The 26,179-nt window shown below is 35.8% G+C and overlaps 1 protein-coding gene and 1 long non-coding RNA gene across 4 annotated transcripts in view; one reads left to right on the top strand and one right to left on the bottom strand.

Moving 5' to 3' along the window:
- SPESP1 (sperm equatorial segment protein 1) overlaps positions 1-26,179 on the bottom strand; it is a 166,183-nt gene that overhangs the window by 8,631 nt on the left and 131,373 nt on the right. The window lies entirely within an intron of this gene.
- LOC309654358 overlaps positions 6,642-26,179 on the top strand; it is a 69,404-nt gene continuing 49,866 nt past the window's right edge. Inside the window, exon 1 of the long non-coding RNA XR_014260183.1 lies at positions 6,642-23,969. This is a non-coding gene — a long non-coding RNA (uncharacterized lncRNA). The remainder of the gene's footprint in view (positions 23,970-26,179) is intronic.

Here is a 26,179-nt window from a genome sequence, read left to right as displayed (position 1 = left end):
ACCTCCATACTGTTCTCCATAGTGGCTGTATCAATTTACATTCCCACCAACAGTGCAAGAGTGTTCCCTTTTCTCCACACCCTCTCTACCATTTATTGTTTCTAGATTTTTTGATGATAGCCATTCTGACCGGTGTGAGATGATACCTCATTGTAGTTTTGATTTGCATTTCTCTAATGATTAATGATGTTGAGCATTCTTTCATGTGTTTGTTGGCAATCTGTATATCTTCTTTGGAGAAATGTCTGTTTAGGTCTTCTGCCCATTTTTGGATTGGGTTGTTTGTTTTTTTGTTATTGAGCTGCATGAGCTGCTTGTAAATCTTGGAGATTAATCCTTTGTCAGTTGTTTCATTTGCAAATATTTTCTCCCATTCTGAGGGTTGTCTTTTGGCCTTGTTTATGGTTTCCTTTGCTGTGCAAAAGCTTTTAAGTTTCATTAGGTCCCATTTGTTTATTTGTGTTCTTATTTCCATTTCCCTAGGAGCTGGGTCAAAAAGGATCTTGCTGTGATTTATGTCATAGAGTGTTCTGCCTATGTTTTGCTCTAAGAGTTTTATAGTGTCTGGCCTTACACTTAGGTCTTTAATCCATTTTGAGTTTATTTTTGTGTATGGTGTTAGGGAGTGTTCTAATTTCATACTTTTACATGTACCTGTCCAATTTTCCCAGCACCACTTATTAAAGAGGCTGTCTTTTCTCCACTGTATATGCTTGCCTCCTTTATCAAAGATAAGGTGACCATATGTGCGTGGGTTTATCTCTGGGCTTTCTACCCTGTTCCATTGATCTATATTTCTGTTTTTGTGCCAGTACCAAACTGTCTTGATTACTGTAGCTTTGTAATATAGTCTGAAGTAAGGGAGCCTGATTCCTCCAGCTCCATTTTTCGTTCTCAAGATTGCTTTGGCTATTCGGGGTCTTCTGTGTCTCCATACAAATTGTGAAATTTTTTGTTCTAGTTCTGTGAAAAATGCCAGTGGTAGTTTGATAGGGATTGCATTGAATCTGTAGATTGCTTTGGGTAGTAGAGTCATTTTCACAATGTTGACTCTTCCAATCCAAGAACATGGTATATCTCTCCATCTATTTGTATCATCTTTAATTTCTTCCATCAGTGTCCTATAATTTTCTGCATACAGGTCTTTTGTCTCCTTAGGTAGGTTTATTCCTAGATATTTTATTCTTTTTGTTGCAATGGTAAATGGGAGTGTTCTCTTAATTTCACTTTCAGATTTTTCATCATTAGTATATAGGAATGCAAGAGATTTCTGTGCATTAATTTTGTATCCTGCTACTTTACCAAATTCATTGATTAGCTCTAGTAGTTTTCTGGTGCCAGTTTTAGGATTCTCTATGTATAGTATCATGTCATCTGCAAACAGTGACAGCTTTACTTCTTCTTTTCCGATTTGGATTCCTTTTATTTCTTCTTCTTCTCTGATTGCTGTGGCTAACACTTCCAAAACTATGTTGAATAATAGTGGTGAGAGTGGGCAACCTTGTCTTGTTCCTGATCTTAGTGGAAATGGTTTCAGTTTTTCACCATTGAGGACAATGTTGGCTGTGGGTTTGTCATATATGGCCTTTATTATGTTGAGGAAAGTTCCCTCTATGCCTACTTTCTGTAGGGCTTTTATCATAAATGGGTGTTGAATTTTGTCGAAAGCTTTCTCTGCATCTATTGAGATGATCATATGGTTTTTCTCCTTCAGTTTGTTAATATGATGTATCACGTTGATTGATTTGCATATATTGAAGAATCCTTGCCTTCCTGGAATAAACCCTACTTGATCATGGTGTATAATCCTTTTAATGTGCTGTTGGATTCTGTTTGCTAGTATTTTGTTGAGGATTTTTGCATCTATGTTCATCAGTGATATTGGCCTATAGTTTTCTTTCTTTGTGACATCTTTGTCTGGTTTTGGTATCAGGGTGATGGTGGCCTTGTAGAATGAGTTGGGGAGTGTTCCTCCCTCTGCAATATTTTGGAAGAGTTTGAGAAGGATAGGTGTTAGCTCTTCTCTAAATGTTTGATAGAATTCGCCTGTGAAGCCATCTGGTCCTGAGCTTTTGTTTGTTGGAAGATTTTTCATCACAGTTTCAATTTCAGTGCTTGTGATTGGTCTGTTCATATTTTCTATTTCTTCCTGGTTCAGTCTCGGCAGGTTGTGCATTTCTAAGAATCTGTCCATTTCTTCCAGGTGTCCATTTTATTGGCATAGAGTTGCTTGTAGTAATCTCTCATGATCGTTTGTATTTCTGCAGTGTCAGTGGTTACTTCTCCTTTTTCATTTCTAATTCTATTGATTTGAGTCTTCTCCCTTTTTCTCTTGATGAGTCTGGCTAATGGTTTATCAATTTTGTTTATCTTCTCGAAGAACCAGCTTTTAGTTTCATTGATTTTTGTTATCGTTTCCTTCATTCCTTTTTCATTTATTTCTGATCTGATCTTTATGATTTCTTTCCTTCTGCTAGCTTTGGGGTTTTTTTGCTCTTCTTTCTCTAATTGCTTTAGGTGCAAGGTTAGGTTGTTTATTCGAGATGTTTCCTGTTTCTTGATGTAGGCTTGTATTGCTATAAACTTCCCTCTTAGCACTGCTTTTGCTGCATCCCATAGGTTTTGGGTCGTCGTGTCTCCATTGTCATTTGTTTCTAGGCATTTTTTGATTTCCCCTTTGATTTCTTCAGTGATCACTTCATTATTAAGTAGTGTGTTGTGTAGCCTCCATGTGTTTGTATTTTTTACAGACCTTTTCCTGTAATTGATATCTAGTCTCATAGCGTTGTGGTCAGAAAAGATACTTGATACGATTTCAATTTTCTTAAATTTACCAAGGCTTGATTTGTGACCCAAGATATAATCTATCCTGGAGAATGTTCCATGAGCACTTGAGAAAAATGTGTATTCTGTTGTTTTTGGGTGGAATGTCCTATAAATATCAATTAAGTCCATCTTGTTTAATGTATCATTTAAAGCTTGTGTTTCCTTATTTATTTTCATTTTGGATGATCTGTCCATTGGTGAAAGTGGGGTGTTAAAGTCCCCTACTATGATTGTGTTACTGTCGATTTCCCCTTTTATGGCTGTTAGTATTTGCCTTATGTACTGAGGTGCTCCTATGTTGGGTGCATAAATATTTACAATTGTTATATCTTCTTCTTGGATCGATCTCTTGATCATTATATAGTGTCCTTCTTTGTCTCTTGTAATAGTCTTTATTTTAAAGTCTATTTTGTCTGATATGAGAATTGCTACTCCAGGTTTCTTTTGATTTCCATTTGCATGGAATATCTTTTTCCATCCCCTCACTTTCAGTCTGTATGTGTCTCTAGGTCTGAAGTGGGTCTCTTGTAGACAGCATATATATGGGTCTTGCTTTTGTATCCATTCAGCCAGTCTTGTCTTTTGGTGGGAGCATTTAATCCATTTACATTTAAGGTAATTATCGATATGTATGTTCCTATTCCCATTTTCTTAAATAGTTTATGTTTGTTATTGTAGGTGTTTTCCTTCTCTTGTGTTTCTTGCCTAGAGAAGTTCCTTTAGCATTTGTTGTAAAGCTGGTTTGGTGGTGCTGAACTCTCTCAGCTTTTGCTTGTCTGTAAAGGTTTTAATTTCTCCATCAAATCTGAATGAGATCCTTGCTGGGTAGAGTAACCTTGGTTGTAGGTTTTTCTCCTTCATGACTTTAAGTATATCCTGCCACTCCCTTCTGGCTTGCAGAGTTTCTGCTGAAAGATCAACTGTTAACCTTATGGGGATTCCCTTGTGTGTTATTTGTTGTTTTTCCCTTGCTGCTTTTAATATGTTTTCTTTATATTTAATTTTTGATAGTTTGATTAATATGTGTCTTGGCGTGTTTCTCCTTGGGTTTATCCTGTATGGGACTCTCTGTGCTTCCAGGAGTTGATTAACTATTTCCTTTTCCATATTAGGGAAGTTTTCAACTATAATCTCTTCAAATATTTTCTCAGTCCCTTTCTTTTTCTCTTCTTCTTCTGGGACCCCTATAATTCGAATGTTGGTGCGTTTAATGTTGTCCCAGAGGTCTCTGAGACTGTCCTCAGTTCTTTTCATTCTTTTTTCTTTATTCTGCTCTGCAGTAGTTATTTCCACTATTTTATCTTCCAGGTCACTTATCCGTTCTTCTGCCTCAGTTATTCTGCTATTGATCCCGTCTAGAGTATTTTTAATTTCATTTATTGTGTTTTTCATCATTGCTTGGTTCCTCTTTAGTTCTTCTACATCCTTGCTAAATGTTTCTTGCATTTTGTCTATTGTATTTCCAAGATTTTGGATCATCTTTACTATCATTATTCTGAATTCTTTTTCAGGTAGACTGCCTATTTCCTCTTCATTTGTTAGGTCTGGTGTGTTTTGACCCTTCTCCTTCACCTGCTGTGTGGTTTTTTGTCTTCTCATTTTGCTTATCCTACTGTGTTTGGGGTCTCCTTTTCACAGGCTGCAGGTTCGTAGTTCCTGTTGTTTTTGGTATCTGTCCCCAGTGGCTAAGGTTGGTTCAGTGGGTTGTGTAGGCTTCCTGGTGGAGGGGACTAGTGCCTGTGTTCTGGTGGATGAGGTTGGATCTTGTCTTTCTGGTGGGCACGTCCACGTCTGGTGGTGTGTTTTGGGGTGTCTGTGGCCTTATTATGATTTTAGGCAGTCTCTCTGCTAATGGATGGGGCTGTATTCCTGTCTTGCTAGTTGTTTGGCATAGGGTGTCCAGCACTGTAGCTTGCTGGTCATTGAGTGAAGCTGCGTCTTGATGTTGAGATGAAGATCTCTGAGAGATTTTCGCCGTTTGGTGTTACGTGGAGCTGGGAGGTCTCTTGTGAACCAGTGTCCTGAAGTTGGCTCTCCCACCTCAGAGGCGCAGCCCTGATGCCTGGCTGGAGCACCAAGAGCCTTTCGTCCACACGGCTCAGAATAAAAGGGAGAAAAAAATAGAAAGAAAGAAAGAAAGAAGATAAAATAAAATAAAATAAAGCTATTACAATAAAAAATAAGAAAAAAGATTATTAAGAATAAATGTATTCAGAAAAATATTTTTTTTAATTTTTAAAAATAGATTTATTATTTTTTTGTAGTAAAAAATAAGAAAAAAATTATTAAGAAAAAAATTTATTAAAAAAAATGTTTAATTTTTTAAAAATAAAAAATACGAAAAAACTTATTTAAAAAATTTTTTTAATTTCTAAAAATAGAAAATAAGGAAAAAATTATTAAGAAAACATTTATTAGGAAAAAAAATTTTTTTCTGAGTAAAAAAAAAAAAAAAACACGGACGTACCTAACCCTAGGACTAATGGTGAAAGCAAAGCTATACAGACAAAATCTCACCCAGAAGCATACACATATACACTTACAAAAAAAGGAAAAGGGGAAAAATTAATATATTCTGCTCCCAAAGTCCACCTCTTGAGTTTGGGATGATTCGTTGTCTATTCAGGTATTCAACAGATGCAGGCACATCACGTTGTTTGTGGAGCTTTAATCCGCTGCTTCTGAGGCTGCTGGGAGAGACTTCCCTTTCTCTTCTTTGTTCGTACAGCTCCCGGAGTTCAGCTTTGGATTTGGACCCGCCTCTGCGTGTAGGTCGCCTGAGGGCGTCTGTTCCCCGCTCAGACAGGACGGGGTTAAAGGAGCAGCTGCTTCGGGCGCTCTGGCTCACTCAGGCCGGGGGGGAGGGAGCGGTACGGAGGAGGCAGGGCGAGCCTGCGGCGGCAGAGGCCGGCGTGACGTTGCAGCAGCCTGAGGCGCGCCGTGCATTCTCCCGGCAAAGTTGTCCCTGGATCACAGGACCCTGGCAGTGGCGAGCTGCACAGGCTCCCGGGACGGGCGGTGTGGAGAGTGACCTGTGCTCGCACACAGGCTTCTTGGTGGCGGCAGCAGCAGCCTTAGCGTCTCCCGCCCGTCTCTGGGGTCCGCGCTGATAACCGCGGCTCACGTCCGTCTCTGGGGTCCGCGCTGTTAGCCGCGGCTCGCGCCCACCTCTGGGGTCTGCACTGATAGCCGCGGCTCGCGCCCATCTCTGGAGTTTGTTTAGGCGGTGCTCTGAATCCCCTCTCCTCGCACGCCGCGAAACAAAGAGGCAAGAAAAAGTCTCTTGCCTCTTCAGCAGCTGCAGACTTCTTCCCGGACTCCCTCCCGGCTAGCACCGAAGCCCGAGCCTCAGCTCCCAGCCCCCGCCCGCCCTGGCGGCTGAGCAGACAAGCCTCTCGGGCTGGTGAGTGCTACTCAGCACCGATCCTCCGTGCGGGAATCTCTCCGCTTTGCCCTCCGCACCCCTGTGGCTGAGCTCTCCTCTGTGGCTCCGAAGCTTCCCCCCTCTGCCACCCACAGTCTCTGCCCACGAAGGGGCTTCCTAGTGTGTGGAAACCTTTCCTCCTTCACAGCTCCCTCCCACTGGTGCAGGTCCCGTCCCTATTCTTTTGTCTCTGTTATTTCTTTTTTCTTTTGCCTTACCCAAGTACGTGGGGAGTCTCTTGCCTTTTGGGAGGTCTGACGTCTTCTGCCAGCGTTCAGTGGGTGTTCTGTAGGAGCAGTTCCACGTGTAGATGTATTTCTACTGTATCTGTGGGAAGGAAGGTGATCTCCGCGTCTTACTCTTCCGCCATCTTGCCCCTCTCCCCGGCAGTTCTATTTATACTGGTATTTTGCAGTATCTGAGTGGTGAAGCCTCTCATTTCCAATGTGGAAAACGGAAAAGATTATTGAATAATATATTCTGAAACTCGGCTCAACTCCCCAACTCCAGAGTCAGAAGTTTTTAATTTTAAGTGCTAGGATTTTGTGTTACAAGTAATTTTGAATTGACTTTGCCACTATCATGGATACAAACTGATTTAATTCAAGGAAGTAAGTCACTTTTTCCCAAACACTAATGAATAACTTCTATCTGAACCCTCCCTCTGCAGGCAAAATGAAATAACAAACTTTCTGCTCAGGAGGCACTTTTATTCAGCTCTTTGGAAAGCACAAAATAGTCCAAAAACGATTTACCTCCTCTCTTCCTTAACTCATCTGTTACAACTTAGAAAGACCAGATGGAATTTTAATCAAAATTGAAATTATATTTCTAAATTTTAAAAATCTTAACCAGAACAGTTTAGTGAGTCAAAGTGATAGTGGAAAGACACTAGATTTGTCTACTAGAGATCTAGATTCTAAAAGGAGACTCTGCGTATTATGTCATGTTCAGAAAAGTCTTGCATACCCCGAGGTCCATTTGATGATGATGGGTGAAAAAAGAAAGATATAGAACATAAGGTAGATTTATATATTATCCTTATAATTTTTATGAATCAGTGACATAGCATCATACATTTGTCTGTGAATTGAGAACTTTTTTAATGGATTAGAAGCATGACATACCAAATTCATGTGGGCATTTGCCCCAGAGGAGAGGGAATGGGACTGAAGTTGGTTATTAAAGGGGTCATTAGACTTATCTATAATGTTTTACTCTCTAAGCACACACACACAATCACTTAACATAGTAAACCATTAAAAGTCACATTTTAAAAAGGAAAATAACTTATTTATGTATTCTTATATTTATAAAATGCATTGTCCTGAATCTAGAGTTTTCCTGAAGGAAAATATTAAGTAAAATGAATTTGTAGCCTAGTGCAGTCAAAAAAACCCTTTCATTCTGGTCCTGGTTCTACCAGTTTCTAGCATCATGACCTTAGGTAACTACCTAATTTCTCTGAACATGTACTTAACTATGAAATTAAGATACTATATCTGCCCTTTTATCTCACAGAACTAAATAAATTAGTTATTTGAAAACACTTGAAAAGCTACAGAGCACTATATAAGATAATATTATTCTCTATGAAGGCAAAACTGGTTACATTTCTCATTTTAAAATATAAATTTAAATCCCTAAAAAGAAATAGGTTTTGGATTCTATTTATTAAAAAGACACTAGAAGCTCTCCTGCTAAAGACAAGGAACAAGATCAGAATACTAATATCTCCATTACTATTTAACATCATGTTGGAGGTATCAGTCAATGTAATTAGATAAGATAACTGGAAGCATGAGAATTGGGAAGAAAAAGATAAAACTATCTTTATATGCAGATGATATAATTATACATCGAGACAACACAAAAGAATCCATTGAAAAGCTACTACATGGAGTAAGAGAATTTAGTAAAGTAGCACGTTATAAAATCAACACACAAAAATCAATATACAAATATAAACCAGTTAGAAGATAAAATGAGAAAGAAGATGCTATTATGATAACAAAAAATGAAAGAAAATATCAAATCATAAATTGAAAAAGACATGTCCAAAATTTATATGAGGAATTATACTAGGCTGAATATAGACATCCAGAGATCAGGTCCTAATCCCTGGAACCTGTAAATGTTACCTTACAAATAAACGAGTCACAGGTATGAAATATACAGTATGGGGAATATAGTTATAATATATAGTTATAATTATGTAATATCTTTGTATGGTGACTAGACTCATGGTGGTGATCATTTTGAAATGTACAGAAATATCCAATCACTGTACTATGTAACAGGAACTAACATAGTGCTGTAGGTCAATTATACTTCAAAAACAAACAAACAAACAAACTCACAGAAAAAAGAGATTAGATCTATGGTTACCAGAGGAGGGGGTGGGCGGGAGGGGGAATTGGATGAAGGCAGTCAAAAGGTACAAATTTCCAGTTATAAGATAAGGACTAGGGATGTAATGTACAATACGCTAAATATAACGCTGACGTACATTATATATGAAAGTTGTTAAGAGAGTAAATCCTAAGAGTTCTCTTCACAAGGAAAATTTTTTTTCTCTATTTCTTTAATTTGGTATCTATATGAGATGACAGATGTTCACTAAACTTACTGTGGTAATCATTTCATGATGTATGTAAGTCAAATCACTATTCTGTATACCTTAAACTTATACAGTGCTGTATGTCAATTATAACTCAATAAAACTGGTGGTGGGGGGAACAGAGAGGCAGATAAACAAAAATTTTTTAAAAGAAAAGAAAAAAGGGTCCGTGCAGATGTGATTAAGTTAGGGATCTTGACAAAGGAGATTAACCTGGATTAGCTGGGAGGGATCTAAATCCAGTGTTTTTATAAGAGAGAGACAGAGCGATATTTGAAACACACACAGAAGAGGAGAAAGTAACACAGAAGAGGAGGCAGAGATTAGACTGAAGCGGCCATAAGGTAAAGAATGAGAGACAAGGAAAATAGTTTCTCCTAGAGCTTGCAGAGGGACCACAACTCTGCCCTATACCTTAATATTGGCTCAGTAAAGCTGATTTTAGATTTCTAGCCTCTAGAACTGTGAGAGAATAAATTTCTGTTGTTTTGAGACACCAAGTTTGTGGTAATTTGTTATAGCAGTCACAGAAAACTGATACAGGAATATAGTAAAATCTTCTGAAAGACATAATGAAAACTTCAACAAATAGACATACCATGTTCTAAGACCAGAAGATTCAAAATAAAGATGCTCAGATGTCAGATTCTCTGTTAATTTTATACTTAATATGCTCCTAGTAAAATATCATTAATATGTTAATAATATTAATGGTTATAAAAATAGATTATAAAGTTCATTTGAACAGAGTAAGAATAGCCAGAAAGACAAGAGGCTAGCCCTATTATATATTAAAATATATTACAAAGCCTCTATTATAAAAATAGTATAGCATTGTACATGAATAGACAGATGAATGGAACAGAAAATACAGAAATAGATGCAACTGCATATTGAAATACAGCTAAAGGTGAGGGAAGGTTTCAATTTATGAATTATTCCAGCTAATAAATGAAGAAGCCATTTATAATTAGAATATAATTATTTTGCAATGTATCAATGATTATTTACATCACAAAAGACACAATCAGACATATGCTTCCTGATAAAAGAACACAGTACCACCTATGAAGTGGCCTTGCAAAAAAGGTCAAACCTGAATCTAACAAGTTTCTCTAGATCTAACTAACAATGTATGGAAAGTACAAGAGACAACAAAAGAAAATATCAAGTACACCATGGGCATATACTCAGCAAAATCTAGACTACGGGAAACTATAGGACATATGATCCAATTTCCTCAACAACTGCAAGGGGAAAAATAGAGATGAAGGAGGAACTACAGATTAAAAGAGAATTAACAGACATATCAATGAATTACATGCATGAATCTTATTTGAATCTGAATTCAATTAAACTGGAAAAGAGAGAATCAGGAAAGTTTGAACACTGACCAGGTATTTGATAATATTAGGAAATTATTATCTTTTTAGGTGTGAAATTCACATTTTGTAGTTTTTTAAGGTACTTATATTTTAGTGCTTTATATTGAAATATTTACTGATAAAATTATGTGATGTCTGGAATTTGCTTCTAAATAATCCAAGTCTTAGGAGTTGGGGAGAGGGACCAAGCCTTGGGGAGAGGGATCAAGGAGGTATGGTGGAAAGGAATGTGGGTGGAAATATCAATGAAACAAGATTAATTATAGGTTAATAGTAGTTGAAACTGGTTATAGATATATGAAGATTATACCATTCTTTCTACTTGTGTATATATTTAAACTTCTCCATGATTAAATGTTTTTAAAAACCTGTTTTGGAAAAATTTCAATTCTGGGCAACTATTCACAAGCAAATCTAAAGTCTGCAACCAACAGTGGTTTAAATGCTTCTTAAAAGACATTGCTATTAGATTACAGCCTGCTAAACATTCATGTTTTAATTAACTTGTCTCTTCTCAAAGTAGTAAATAGGATACCCAGGTTACTATTAGGCAAATTAGACTGTCAAAGGACAGAAATAGGTGATACTTATTGCTAGTTGATTCCTAAAAGAACTGAAGTACTCATAATCCCTTTATACTGAAACTCAGGCAACACTAAAAATCCTGTTCATGGCTGCCTAAAAACAGAGCACCCTACCTTCTACCTTGCTTTTCCTCCCCTCTTCATGTACTCTTTGTCTATACACTGTTCTATTGTTAAATCCATCCTCTCCGCACACACTTCCCACCTCCTGCTTTTTTCCTCCAAAAACATCTACATATTTCATATTGACTGGTCTTGCCAGTCAATTTGATCATTATAAAATTGTTCACAAAGCATCTGAAAAAGAATAGATATATGTATATGTATAACTGAATCACTTTGCTGTATACCTGAAACTAACACAACATTGTAAATCAACTATACTTCAATATAAAATAAATATTTTTTTAAATGTTCACAAAGCAAGGTAGTAAAAGATAATCAAGGCTCAAATATCCCTACAAATGGCCCTGGCCGCTGTGAAAATCTGCTATTCCCCATTCTTCAGGAGGTGCTAGAAAGATGAACAAAATTCAAATTCTTACAAAGACCAGACTACTCTGCTAGAAGTTTGGTTATTATACTTCGGATATTTGCTGTCTACACTGGTGTACTTTATAATATTCCCTCTATGTTCACCAGTTAGTGATCCAACCAAACACTGCAATGTCTTAGAATGTGGCTAAAGTAAGAATCTCTTCCACCCTGAGAAGCCATAATGCTGCCTGGAAAGTGCCTCAACTAAGCAGGATGGCTACCTGCTAATGCAGGCTTGAGGTTTAACAGGAATCACAGATATGGAGATTATATCAATAGCTGAGCTTGGGACTGCCTGCACTTTTCTTCTTGAAATAGTACAGGGAGAATTAGTCACATGACAGAAATAACAGAAAAGTAAACAAAATAGTAAAACTGTAGGAACAAAAGTAGCATGAAATCTGAAGGGGAAATTGGAAAACAGTGATTGAAAAGACCATAACAGCTCTGACTGACTGAGCGATTACTATGTGCCAGGCACTATACTAAAGGCTTTGGATGTGAAATGTTTTTTTAAATTAATTTATTTATTTATTTATTTATTTATTTATGGCTGTGTTGGCTCTTTGCTGCTGCGAGTGGTCTTTCTCTAGTTGCAGCGAGTGGGGGTTACTCTTCGTTGCAGTGCACGGGCTTCTCATTGCAGTGGCTTCTCTTGTTGTGGAACACGGGCTCTAGGCACGCGGGCTTCAGTAGTTGTGGCTCACGGGCTTCAGTAGTTGTGGCTCGCGGGCTCTAGAGCGCAGGCTCAGTAGTTGTGGCGCACGGGCTTAGGTGCTCCGCAGCATGTGTGATCTTCCCAGACCAGGGCTCGAACCCGTGTCCCCTGCACTGGCAGGCGGATTCTTAACCACTGCGCCACCAGAGAAGTCCAGTGAAGTGTTTTTATAAAGAGGAAAAGGAGGACACCTAGAAAGAATAAGTAATTTGCCTGATATTATATTTAATTTATAAGTGGTAATAAGGGATTCAAACACAGGCTGCCTTACTTCAAGCAGGTACACATAACAACTACACAATGTTGTCATAAAAAGATGACACTAGGATGCTGGCAAAATAGTAAAAGTATGATAATAAAATTGTTCTGAAGGAATACAGCTCTATTTTTAAATACACGTGAATACTAAAATATCATAAATAAATAGGTAAAATATACAAAATTTTGCTCTACTGTCAACTGGACCAAAATATATCCCTTTCATGTATTAAGATGTATTGGCAATATTAAAAATAACTGATCCAAATTTAACATGTTTTCTTTCTTTCTCTCTTTCCTTCTCTCTCTCTCTCTCTCTCTCCTTCCCACACCACGCTGTGGGATCTTACTTCCCTGACCAGGGATCAAACCTGCGCCCCCTGCAGTGAAAGCACAGTCTTAACCAGCAGACCACCAGGGAAGTCCCTAACGTTTTCTTAACACAAAGTATGGGTAGGAAGTGACAGTCAATGACTTACAAAGGAATATATTCACTTCACACAGAGGGAAAAAAGGAAATTAATTAATTTTGAGTTTATTCTGAGGAAAATAATAAAATCATGATTTAAAATGAGTAATGAAATATAAAACTTCAATCAACAAACAATACATTCAAAATACACACTTCCTCCTCATAGAATAGTCAATTAAAGGAGGAAGAAGAGGGTTAAGGAATAACATAAAAGTCAATTAGCATGAAAACTTGCTAAAATTCACTATCCATAAACAAACGCCAAGTTAAAAACAATTTTTCTTTTACCAATTAGGCAAAAAAAAATTTTTAAACAATAAAACCTAGGATTGTCATGTGCGTATGTTACTTCTTTAGTAAAACAAGTAACTTCCTTACTTTCTGATCCCCAGATCTTTCATTAGTCTCTCTCTAGCATGCTGGTCTTTTCTTTATAAAACTTGGGATAATTTTGACTATGTATATATTTAATGTTTGCTAACTGCTACATATTATAAGCTCTTTGAGAGCTGTGACATATCTGCTTTGTTTTCTGTTTCCCCTGTTCTAACCAGTGCCTAGCACCATAGTAGACAGTCAAAAGGCATCTGTTAAATGAATGATTAAATGAATGGACCAAATGCTGGCAAGTATGTAAATTAATTGTACTTCCCATAATTTACCTTAAGGAAATAATCACACGCAAAAAAATTTTTAAAGAAGAATGCTGTAGAGGAAAACTAAACTCCATGTTATGTTTAAGATAACTCTGCTGGTCTAAAGACTGTTTTCTATTGTTTCTTTGTTTTGGTTTGGTTTAAGTTTGCTTTTTGTTTGTTTGCTTTTGGCTAATAGTCCAAAAATAATTAGGGAGAAAATCTGGACAAGTAAAAACAGTTCTTATTTTAGGCAAAGCAGGCAGTTTTTTTATAATAAAAGATACTGCTTTAACCATATTTTTCTAAATTTCTAAATCTGAAGTTTATCTAAAACAACATCATAAACATTGTCGTTAAACAGCTCCAATTTTCAGGAAGCCCCCGAACTTCTAACTGGTTCTTACTAAAGGGCATAATATAAGTTGAGATCACATAAATTTAACTAAATTTGTTTATGTTCTATTAATTTTCTTTTATTTGATTTTATCAATCTCTAAAATAACATCACATTAACATAACTTTAAGAAAATTATAATCTTAGGCAATGTTAAAATATCTTCATGGTTTCTCTATTACATATTTTAAAGTATACAATTGAACGGTTTTTAGTATAGCCACAGTTGTGGAACCATTACCACAATCTAAATTTAAAACATCACCCCAAAAATAAGCCCACCCCTACCCCTCAGCCCTAGGCAACCACTAATCTACTTTCTGTCTCTCTATGAAATGCCTATTCAAGACATTTCATATAAATGAAATCATACAATATGTGTTCTTTTGTGACTAGCTTTTTTCACTTAGCATAATATTTTTAAGGTCATCCATGTTGTAGCATATATCAGTATGTCATTCATTTTTATGGCCAAATAATAGACCATTGTACGGATGTAACGCATTTTGTTTATTCATTCATCAGCTGATGGACATTTGGGTCATTTCTACTTTTTAGTGATTATAAGTGATGCTGCTATGAACATTCATGTACAAGTTTTTGTGTGGATGTATTAATACATTTTCATTTCTCTTGAGTACATGCCTAGGAGTGGAACTGACACTATGTTTAATCCTTTCAAGAACTACCAAAGCAGTTGCATTCTCACCAGCAGTATATGAGGGTTCTAATTTCTCCATATGATTCCAATACTTGTTATTGTCTGTCCTTTTGATACGGCCATCTCTGTGGGTGTGAAGTCCTATCTCATTGTGGTTTTGACTCGCATTTCTCTAACAGCTAATGATATTAAGCATCTTTCCATGAGCCTGTTGACCATTTGTATATCTGTTTTAGACAAATGTCTATTCTGATAGTTTCCCCAGCTTTTAATTGAGTTGCTTTATTATTATTGAGTCGTAAGAATTCTTTATATATTCTGGAGACCAGTCCCTTATCATTTATATGATCTGAAAATATTTTCTCCTACTCTGTGAGTTCTCTTTTATTTATTTATTTATTTATTTATTTATTTATGGCTGCGTTGGGTCTTCGTTTCTGTGCGAGGGCTTTCTCTACTTGCAGCGAGCGGGGGCCACTCTTCATTGTAGTGCGTGGGCCTCTCACTATCGCGGCCTCTCTTGTTGCGGAGCACAGGCTCCAGACGCGCAGGCTCAGTAGTTGTGGGGCACGGGCTTAGTTGCTCCGCGGCATGTGGGATCTTCCCAGACCAGGGCTCGAACCCATGTCCCCTGCATTGGCAGGCAGATTCTCAACCACTGCGCCACCACGGAAGCCCCTGTAAGTTGTCTTTTTACTTTCTTAAAGTTATCATTTGTAGCACAGAAGTTTTAAATTTTGATATAGTTCAATTTATCTTTTTTTTTTCTTTTGTTGCTTATGCTTCTGGTGTCATATCTAAGAAACCACTGCCAAATCCAAGGACACAAAGATCTACACCTACATTTTCATCTAAGAGTTTTATAGTTTTAGCTCTTACATTAGATCTCTGATCCAGCTTGAGTTAATTTTTGTATGTGGTTTGAGGTAAGGGTCTAACTTCATTTTCTTTTCCTCGTGTCCGAGCACCATTTGCTGAAAAGACTATTCTTTTCCCCACTGAATTGTCTTGGCATCCTTGTTGAAAATCAATTGACCATAAGTGTAAGAGTTCCTTTCTGGACTCTCAATTCAATCCCATTAATATATATGTCTATTCTTTTTTTTTTTTTTTATGTGTGGCACACTTTTATATTTTCTATTCTCTTCTTTCTTTTTAAATTTAATTTTTATTTTATATTGGAGTATACTTGATTTACAATACTGTGTTAGTTTCCGGTATACAGCAAAGTGATTCAGTTATATGTATATATACACCTCTATTCTTTTTCAGATTCTTTTCCCATATAAGTCATTACAGAATATTGAGTAGAGTTCCCTGTGCTATATAGTAGGTCCTTGTCGATTATCTATTTTATATATAGTAGTGTGCATATGTTAATCCCAAATTCCTATATGTATATGTCTAATCTTATGCCAGTACTACACGGTCTTGATTACTGCAGCTGTAATACTAAATTTTGAAATCTCCTTGAACTTTGTTCTTTTTCAGGATTGTTATGGGTATCTGGGTCTCTTGCAACTCCATAGCAATTTTAGTATCAGTTTGTTAATTTCTACAAAAAAAGCAGGCTAGGATTTTGATAGGGACTGTGTTGAATGTGTAGATCAATTTGAGGAGTATTGCCATGCTATATACATTTTATAACATCTTTCAAGTTATGTATATTTACATAACTACAATCATACTATACATACTACTATACTTGATCAGTGTTTAAAAAATTTTTTTATTAAGATATGCCTCATACATTTTTAAGTCATTAAATTTTCTTGGCCTTGAAGCCACAAATCCAAGAATCTGGAACATTATTTTTCATCTGAAGAGTAAGCAACACAAATAAATTATTTTTCATTTTACCTCCTAAGACTAAATGTTGCAAATGAAATTTACAAAGATTATTTTGGACCAGGAAAGCAGAAGACCTGGTGTGTAAGTCCTTGGCTTCTAACATTGTCTTTGGGAATGTTTTTATCTACTCCATTCTTTTCAAGAACCACATAGGGCAAGAAGAGAATTTAAGGTAGCAACCAGCAACAACTGGTAAACCTACCAATAAGCAAAAAATTTAAGGAAAAAGTATAATTCTATATATATATTAAGCACATATAAAAGGTTAAATTCACTTGGCTTTGGAGCATCAAGTTCTCTTTATCCTATGTGGTATAGCCATCAGGATCAGTTGGGAGGGCTCCTTAGTGTGAATGGACCATCTTGACACATTTCATTGACTTCTGAAACAATATGGTAGCTTATCTTCTAATATGTGAATCCTGTTGGCAGGGGAGCCTCTGGGATAGCAGCAAAAGAATCATGAGCCTGTCTATAAATACTCTACAGGAAGAAAGTATGGTCTTTTTGTAAGCATTGATCTGTATTCGTTTTTGTGTATGGAAATACTTTTGCTTACCTTAGGAACATAAATAAAATTAAATGTAAATAATATCTTTAAATATTAGAATAAAATTCACCTGAGTAAAGTATTCATTATTTGAAAAATAGTTCTTATATTTTTGAGTTTCATTATGACTCATAGGCTTTTTACAGTCTTAACTTATAATATTATCTTTTCTTTTTTTATGTTCAAATGGTCACAATTTAGTCAGTTGGAGCCACTGTAAGCTGCCTCTTGTGTCCTTTTGAGGGAGCCTCTGAATTTTCAAAACATCCTTGTTTGCTATCTGGCAGTTACTGCTGCCTGCCTCCCTCCCATCTCCTATCCCACTTCTACCCTTACCCCTCCAATCTGTACTTTATCTGCCTAAGTATAATCTGCCTAAGAAAATCAGGTATCCTTTCAAGAAGTTCTGGTTTCTTTTAGTGGAACACAATATTAGAGACAAAAGTCTGTGGGCTAGAGGTACATTTCAAGATTGGCTTTATGGACTGACATTGTTCTTAGGCCATTTTAGTCAACAGAACTAGAAAATATATATGTAAAGACATTAATTTTTACTGTTCTTTTCCAACTGAATTTTAACATTAAGGCATACTTACTTTAATTTTAAACCCCTTATCTAAATTGTAACTGCATTCCTTTTTGTAACATGATAAACCATACAACTATTACTTTAGCTGAAAATCTTGATTAAAACTGGTATAATTATTGGTTCTGTCAATAACAACTTATTAATGTTAAAACTTAGCATAAAAGTATTTACACAATAACAAGGTTAAATATTACAATTGCCTTTGTATAATTTGACTACATTCTACTCCAATTAATGAACAGTCAAATTATCTTGTTTGGGGTTACTTGTAATTTTTTAAATTGTTTTGTTGTTAAATATACAGTTATCTGATGTATTCTCTATTCTAATTCTTTAATTTTAATTTGAGATTGTTGATGTTTTAACTGACAATTCTTTCTTGGTAGCAGCATTACAATACTAGAGTTTAAGGGAAGGCTGTTTTTTATTAGTATACTTTATCAGATGGATGAAAAATATAAGCAGTTTGATCTGTCACTGTCAAGAATTTTATTTGATTAACCTAATGACTCATGTGGCTTTGTGCATAACCTTTCTATACAAGGTTATGCATGTACTACAAACCTTTCTTTTTTATACAAGTTCTTTCTGGTAAACCCAGTTTTGTATGTGCAAGAAATTTAGAAAATTCCAGCCATTTAAATTTCTATGCAAGATTTTATATATTTGCATTCATTAAAATATAATGCTTGTAAACTAGTTGGTAATATTTTGTTTCTTGGTTTAGGCACTGGTTACACAGGAGCATTAACTATAAAAATTCATTAAGCCATACATTGTGATTGTGCACTTTACTCTACATATATTATATATTTAAAATCTCATTTTTGTAACTGTTTTGTATTATAGTTACTAGACATTAACACCGATTTTAAAAAATCATTTTTAAAGAACCAGAATTTATAAAATTTAATTTTATCAAAGATGTTATTTCCATTTTAGTTAGCAGAGCTAACTGAAGACATATATAAACCAAGAGTTATATTTACCAGTTTCATTATGCCATAACTTTTATTACTTTAAAGAGGAAGTTAATATAAAATTTCTTAAATTTAAGATTATGAATCTGAAAATAGAACTCATAAGATTTTTCTTCTTCTACCAAAGAGTTAGGAGTGGTTTGGTTCCCCATCACAGCTAAGAAACTATGGTTTATGTGACCAAAGATATTGTAAATTTTTTTTAATTAAAAAATATGATTTTTAGGTTTAGTTACTCATTTTAAGCTATAAATAATGGTTTTAACATATGTAAATTAACTGGCTTATTTTATTTGCTCAAGAAACTGCATAAAAAACCACTCCAAGAAAACTTAGTGCTCTGTTATCTGTGCAAATATACTGTACACTAATCAAGTTTTGAAAATGATATTGGGAAGTCCCAAGTTCTTAAAAATGCACCATTAAGCACCAATTAAAATATCTAATTGCATGAATATATCTAATTCACTTGGTAATAGGTGTGAAAAAAAATTTCTTCTACAACATCTATTTAAAAGAATGGAAATATATAAATGTATTTTTTATAAACATCCTGAAGGCTACACCTTTAGCTGTTTCTGGAGAGATTTTCTAATCAGTAAAGCTAAAATGCACTAAGTGTTTTAACTAACAATTTTTTCCAGAAAAACCTTACTCTCAAAAAAGGGGTGGGGGGAGAGTTTTTATGCTCCTAAAAAGTGACAGCATGCCAAAAATTACAATAAAACGTAATGACAGCAATAAAATGCTAACATTAAAAAGCTTATTTAGAAACACACCTAGTTCCTTTGAGACTAAAATTTTAAAAAAGGAAAAAACATGTCACCCTAAATCTTGGCCAAAGAACCAATAGTTTCTAAGCCGAATAAAGAGGAAAACTAAACCACTCCCCCTTCTTCTTTGGTTAAAAAAGGGCAGGGGGGGGTTGATTTCTTTTAAAAATATATAACCTCAAATTTGGGAGCTTTAATATGAAAAATCTTTACTTCAAAGGGTAATAAAATATAGGGTTATAATAAAAGTAGGTAATTTTAATATATCTTTGGGAAGTTCCTTATTTAATGTAACAATTTAAAATTTCAGAAGAATATTGGTCAATTTTAGGTCTTTTTAAAACTTTTACTCTTAAAAAAGTATTTTTATGAGTTTTACTTGTATGGTGATTGTGTAGTTATCACAGAATACAAAACTGGAAAGCAAATAGGGCACATCCAAATCTATGCAGAATTTGGGTTTTTGCACTTGAGGTCCATATAGCTAAACTTTTCAAGAACTGTACTGAACAACACATAAATAAAATGTGAATATGGGATTTCACTTGAAATGTGTTATAAACCAAACACTTGGTATCTTAAAAACTGGTTATTATAAAACTTATACAATACTGTAAAGTCACAAGGACCAACAGAATTCTTCCATTAAAATGTTCTGTGTAGAGTCTTTACCTTTTATAGTTCTCTGATAATACTTAATATGAATTGCATTTTACTTTGACATTAACTTGGTTATAATTACTGACATTCTTAATTATGAACCTTCAAACTAAAACAATTTTAGATTAATAGCACACGTATTTATCTAAAGATTTTTAAAAGAAAAAAACTTGAGGTTTGGCATCAAACTGATTTTAAAGTAAAAAGAATGTTGCTAGTAAAATAATGTACAATGGTTAATTGCCTATAATAATTAAAAATTAAAGGACAATTTTAGATAAACTCTCAAAATATTGAATTTATTTACAGTCTCTCTAAATTATTTAGAGTACTATGAATCACTACTCAGATAAAATTCTATCTAAATAACTTAAATAGATATCTGATAGTCAATTAGGACTTCTCTCTCCTTTCCAACAACTAGTACCTTATACACAAACTGGAAAATAATATAGACAAAAGCACTGTAAGCTTAATTCCAACATATTTTGACCAAAATAAAAACAGGTCATCACATAATTCCCATGCATGTCCTACTTAGGTACTCTTGTTTACTTGTAAAACACACTGCCTCTTCCATAAGCCCCAAATAAAATGTTTTAAAACAATATATCTGGACTTCCACTTCCAAAAAGATAGAAAACATGTATTTTTCCCCATATCCTTACTACTAAGCACAGTTAAAACCCCTGAACATTATATGCAAGACAAGCATGAGATAAGAAGACTTGGAAAGGTGGAGAGAGGAAGAGAGACCAACTAGGGACTTCAGGACCTGAGTAATGACACAGCAGTGAATTCCCTGGGTTTTCTTTTTGCCACATATACCCTAGACTGGGGACTGGAGATGCTGGCAATCCAGAAGCACCAATGGACACAGACAAAAAAGGCTCCAAGAAAAGACTGCTCTCTGCATAGCCAAAGGACCAGGAAAAGAATAGCCGAGCAAGACAGAAATTTTTTTAAGAAGCCAAAACCACAGAAAACACTGCAATCCTACCCCTCCACCAGCAAAGGCTGAGTGGAGAACATAGACTTTCACCCTCATCAAGCTTCACTGAGCTGCCCCGACCCCTCTGCCCTTATCCCACAGAAATGCCACTGAAAGTGTGAATACCTCTTCTCTTCAAGTAGAGAAGACTAAGTAAGGAGCTAGGACTTTCTTCTCCACCCTGTGGTAACAACGCAACACTCCCCATCCACCACTGAAGTGGTGTCAGAGGTCTATTTAAATCTGTAGCAGAAGAGCTAAAGAGATGTAAGAGATGATACAGATGTTTGAATTATCTGACAGGGATTTAGAAGTAGCCATCATAAAAATGCTTCAACAAGCAATTATGGACATGTTTGAAACAAATGAAAAATAGAAAGTCTTAGCAAATAAATAGAAAATCTCAGCAAAGAAATAGAATATATAAGGATGAATTCAATTTTAGAACTGAATAACACAATAACTGAAATGAAAAACTCAATGGGTAGGCTCAACAGCAGAAAAGAGGAAAGAAGCAGTGAAGTGGAAGACAGAACAATAGCAATTACCCAATCTGAATAACAGAGAAAAAATGAAAAAAAAAAAAATTGAACAGAGCCTCAGGGTCTTGTGAGACTACAATGAAAAGATCTAACATTCATGTCATCTGAGCCTTGAAAGGAAAAAAGAAAAAGGATAAGTCTGAAAAAGCATTCAAAGACATAATAATGGCTGAAAATTTCCCAAATTTGGCAAAAGACATGAATTTACAGATTCAAGAAGCTGAGTGAATCTCAAACAGAATAAACCCAAAGAAATCCATGTCAATACATATCATGGTCAAACTTCTGAAAACTCTAAAGACAAAGAAAAAAATCTTGAAAGAAGCAAGTTAAATGACAATTTGAATTCTCATGAGAAATCATGAAGGTCAGAAGGAGATGGCATAATATTTCTCAAGTGTTAAAAGGAAAAGGACTGTCAACCTAGGAATTCTTTATCAAGGGAAAATCTCCTTCAGGAATGAAAGGATAATCAAGACCTCTCAGATGAAGGAATATTAAGATAAGTTGTGGCCAGAAGACCTACCCTAAAAGAATGACTAAATGAAGCTCATTAAACAGAAAGGAAATGATAAAAGAAGGAATCCTGAACGTTGAGAAGGAAGAAAGAATAACGGAAGGAGGAAAAATATGGGTAAATTCAGTGAGCTTTTCTTTTCCTCTTGAGTTTTCCAAATTAAGTTTGAAAGTTGAAGCAAAAACTATAATACTATCTGATATGGTTCTCAAGGTATGTAAAAGAAATATATATGACAATTATATTATGAATGGGAGAGGGTAAAAGAACATAAAGGCAGGTAAGGTTTCTACATTTCACTGAAACTGGTAAAATGCTGATACCAATATTGTGATGTTATGTATACATAATGTAATACCTAGGCAGTACAAAGAAACACACTCAAAAACACTACAAGTCAAGATGGAATTCTAAAAAAATCTATACCTCTCAATATAAGATGGCTGCTATCTGATCATGTGCTTAAAATGCAATTTATGTTTTAAAAAACTAAGGCCTTAAAGCCCAATAATATTGTTAATTTAAACAAAAAAATTGGTATAACATTAAATACCTGGTAAGTTAAAAGTAGTAGCAAAATGTTCCATATAACTAGGGGAAACCTAGTAGCTCAGTAAAGAAGGAAAGATCAATTTTTAAACTTTTCACATAATGACAAAAAAAATTAAAGTTCAATGGAATATGTCTGGTCATTGTGCTTTAAGAACTCATATGTTTTTACTTTGCCCTTGGCCTGTAATCTTGATACAGCAACTGGTGATTGCACCCAAAATTTAACCAAAATCATGGATGCTAATCTTTTAAAAGATTCAAATATAACTAGGATTTTTATTACCACAAGAGCGAAAACCACAATGGCTTTATCAATAAAGAACTCATGTATATAAAGCTTAGCATACACGCACACACTGAATCATTTATAGGTGGGCCAGACTCTGGCTGAATGTCTTAACTTTGGAGAACAAATTGCTTGTATTTTCCGTCCATGTCATGAAATGAGCTCACAAAGAATAGACTTCCCATACTCTACAGAAGTTAAGTGTTGCAAGTAAGAATTAATACCTGAAAGCTGTCATCATGTAAGAACTGCCAGCTAAAACACCAACACCTTCAAATTAAAATGAACTTGAATAACTGAGCTGAAGTACTTCCAACTCAAATCAAAGTTGTAATAACTATGCTTCATTAGTGGTGTGTACTCAAAAAATGATCACAAAAAGAAACATTGCATCTTGTTATTCTTCCAGCAGTTTTCCTATAATTTGTTAACGCAAATTTTAATTTTTGCTGGCAGGTAAAACAAACAAGTAATTATGTTTATATTAATTAAATGTCCTTGTTAAAGAAATGTAATGTTAGGGTTGGGGATGGGGCAATAGGGAGAGAGGCTGGTAAAAGGGTACAAACTTTCAGTTATAAGAAAAATAAAGCCTGAGGATCTAATGTATAATATGGTGACAACAGTTGATGATACACACAAAAATGTAAAGATGGGGCTTCCCTGGTGGCGCAGTGGTTGGGAATCTGCCTGCCAATGCAGGGGACGCGGGTTTGAGCCCTGGTCTGGGAGGATCCCACATGCCGCGGAGCAGCTGGGCCCGTGAGCCACAATTACTGAGCCTGCGCGTCTGGAGCCTGTGCTCCGCAGCAAGAGAGGCTGCGATAGTGAGAGGCCCGCGCACCGCGATGTAGAGTGGCCCCCACTTGCCACAACTAGAGAAAGCCCTTGCACAGAAACGAAGACCCAACACAGCCATAAATAAATAAATAAATAAATAAATAAATAAATAAAGCATGACACAAGCTTTAAAAAATAAAAAATAAAAAATAAATGTAGGGCTTCCCTGGTGGCGCAGTGGTTGAGAATCTGCCTGCCAATGCAGGGGACACGGGTTTGAGCCCTGGTCTGGGAAGATCCCACATGCCGCGGAGCAACTAGGCCCGTGAGCCACAACTGCTGAGCCTGCGCATCTGGAGCCTGTGCTCTGCAACAAGAGAGGTCGCGATAGTGCGAGGCCCGCGCACCGCGATGAAGAGTGGCCCCCACTTGCCACAACTGGAGAGAGCCCTCGCACAGAAACGAAGACCCAACACAGCCATAAATAAATAAATAAATAAAATAAAATAAAAATTAAAAAAAAAAAAGATTTGCATCAAACATTTAAAAAAAATAAAAAAAAATAAAAAAATAAATGTAAAGATGTGAGGTGATATGTGTTAATTAACTCAATGGTGGGAATTCTTTCACAACATACACATATGTCAAATTATCACATTGTACACTTTAAATATATTATAATTTTATTAGTCAATTATGCCTCAATGAAGCTGAAAAACAAAGAAGATATATAACTTGATGGCTTTGCACTTCTTGGTATTTATGTTTTTGGGTAGTGTCTTTCTTCCCCCACTGAATACAGGCTCTCCCTATGTGATTGTCTTGGCCTGTTATAGGACATTAGCAAATCTGACACTGCATAGGCTTTATAAGAGCTTGCGTACAGGGGGCTTATAAAGCTCCCTCTTGGAAGCAAGCTGCCATGGTATAAAGACACTTGCGCTAGACTACTCAAAGATGAGAAGTCATGTAGAGAAAGACCCTGGAATATGAGCAGCCATGTTGGATGTTCTCATCCAAGTTGAGCTTCCTCAACTCTACCATATGAAGCAGAACTGCCCAGCTGAGTCCAGACAACCCACAGAATCGTGAGAAATAATAAAATTTGGGGATGGTCTTTTATGCTGCAACAGATAACCAAAACAGCTTCACTAAATTATATTTTGAAAAAGGAATACAAATTTAGTTTAGGTAAAGAGTTAAAAATCAGAAAGTTATCCAATGAGTAATGTTAAAATTTAATCAGAACCAAAACAAATTCATGACCTTGAAATATATCTCTTCTAGTTCTGTTGAGTAAAATAACCTAAATAATAATATCACCCAGCACTGATATGCATCCCAGGTACTTTGGTCTCTAATACCATGTTCTACTTTGTCTCCTCAAAAGGATGGCTAATCCCATTCAGAACACAGAATATACGAAGTGGTCTTGATACAACTGGTTCATGTCAGGAAACAAGAAGTCTTGAAAAATACATGAGATCCGGGGCTTCCCTGGTGGTGCAGTGGTTGAGAATCCGCTTGCCAATGCAGGGGACACGGGTTCGAGCCCTGGTCTGGGAAGATCCCACATGCCGTGGAGCAACTGGGCCCGTGAGCCACAACTACTGAGCCTGCGCGTCTGGAGCCTGTGCTCCGCAACAAGAGAGGCGGCGATAGTGAGAGGCCCGCGCACCGCGATGAAGAGTGGACCCCGCTCGCCACAACTAGAGAAAGCCCTCGCACAGAAACGAAGACCCAACACAGTCAAAAATAAATAAATAAATAAATAAATCTATTTTAAAAAAAATACATGAGATCCTATCAAAAGAACACAGAAGACAGCTCAAAAGAACAGAAAAACAGAACTTTTTCCCCATAAAATATTAATAGACAGGCTAATGAAACTACTATACCTCCAAAGGCCACCCTCTGGACCTTCGCATTAGAAGACATGCTCCTCATTATCTAAAACATTAACAAAGTGTGTCATGACATTCCGTTCACAGGTTTGAAAGACTCTCCCAAGTGCCATGGCCTTGGTCCTTGAAACAGTGAAAAGTGAACTTGCAGCACCAGAACCAAGTGAATTTTACCTTTTTAATGTTCTTGAAATAAAAGGAATCTGCTTTTCCTTCCAATTTTTCCTTTTCAACTCCATCAATTGCCAATAGATTTGAATAATTATTGCCTTACTACTACTTCCCTTGCCTTCTGTGGTCCATTAGGACAAAAGCCGTCCTAAAGACAAAAAAGACTCACATATTGAGCCTTCTTTTAACACAAACCTAGAGAACCAAGTTAAGAGTTTTTGTTAACCCTATTAAAACAATCCTCTATCATTACCTCTACTCTTGCTGATTTATCCAAAGAGATGACTAGGAAAAAACAAGTTATTCATGAGATACCAAAAAAAAGGCCCTAAAACTAATATTTCACATTCTTGCGTTTATAGCTTCAGGCCCATGAATATCTAGTGACTTAAAATTATAAAAGGCAAATTATATAATTTATTTTAATAGTAGTTAATAGTACTTAAATATATAACTATTATGTTAATATTACTTTAGAAGTTACACTTTAAAAAAGCAAAAAGTATTCTCTTTAAA

Source organism: Balaenoptera physalus (genome assembly GCF_965194825.1).
Source record: "Balaenoptera physalus genome assembly, chromosome: 2".
Taxonomy (NCBI): Eukaryota; Metazoa; Chordata; class Mammalia; order Artiodactyla; family Balaenopteridae; genus Balaenoptera; species Balaenoptera physalus.
This window is presented reverse-complemented; position numbering and strand designations above follow the sequence as displayed.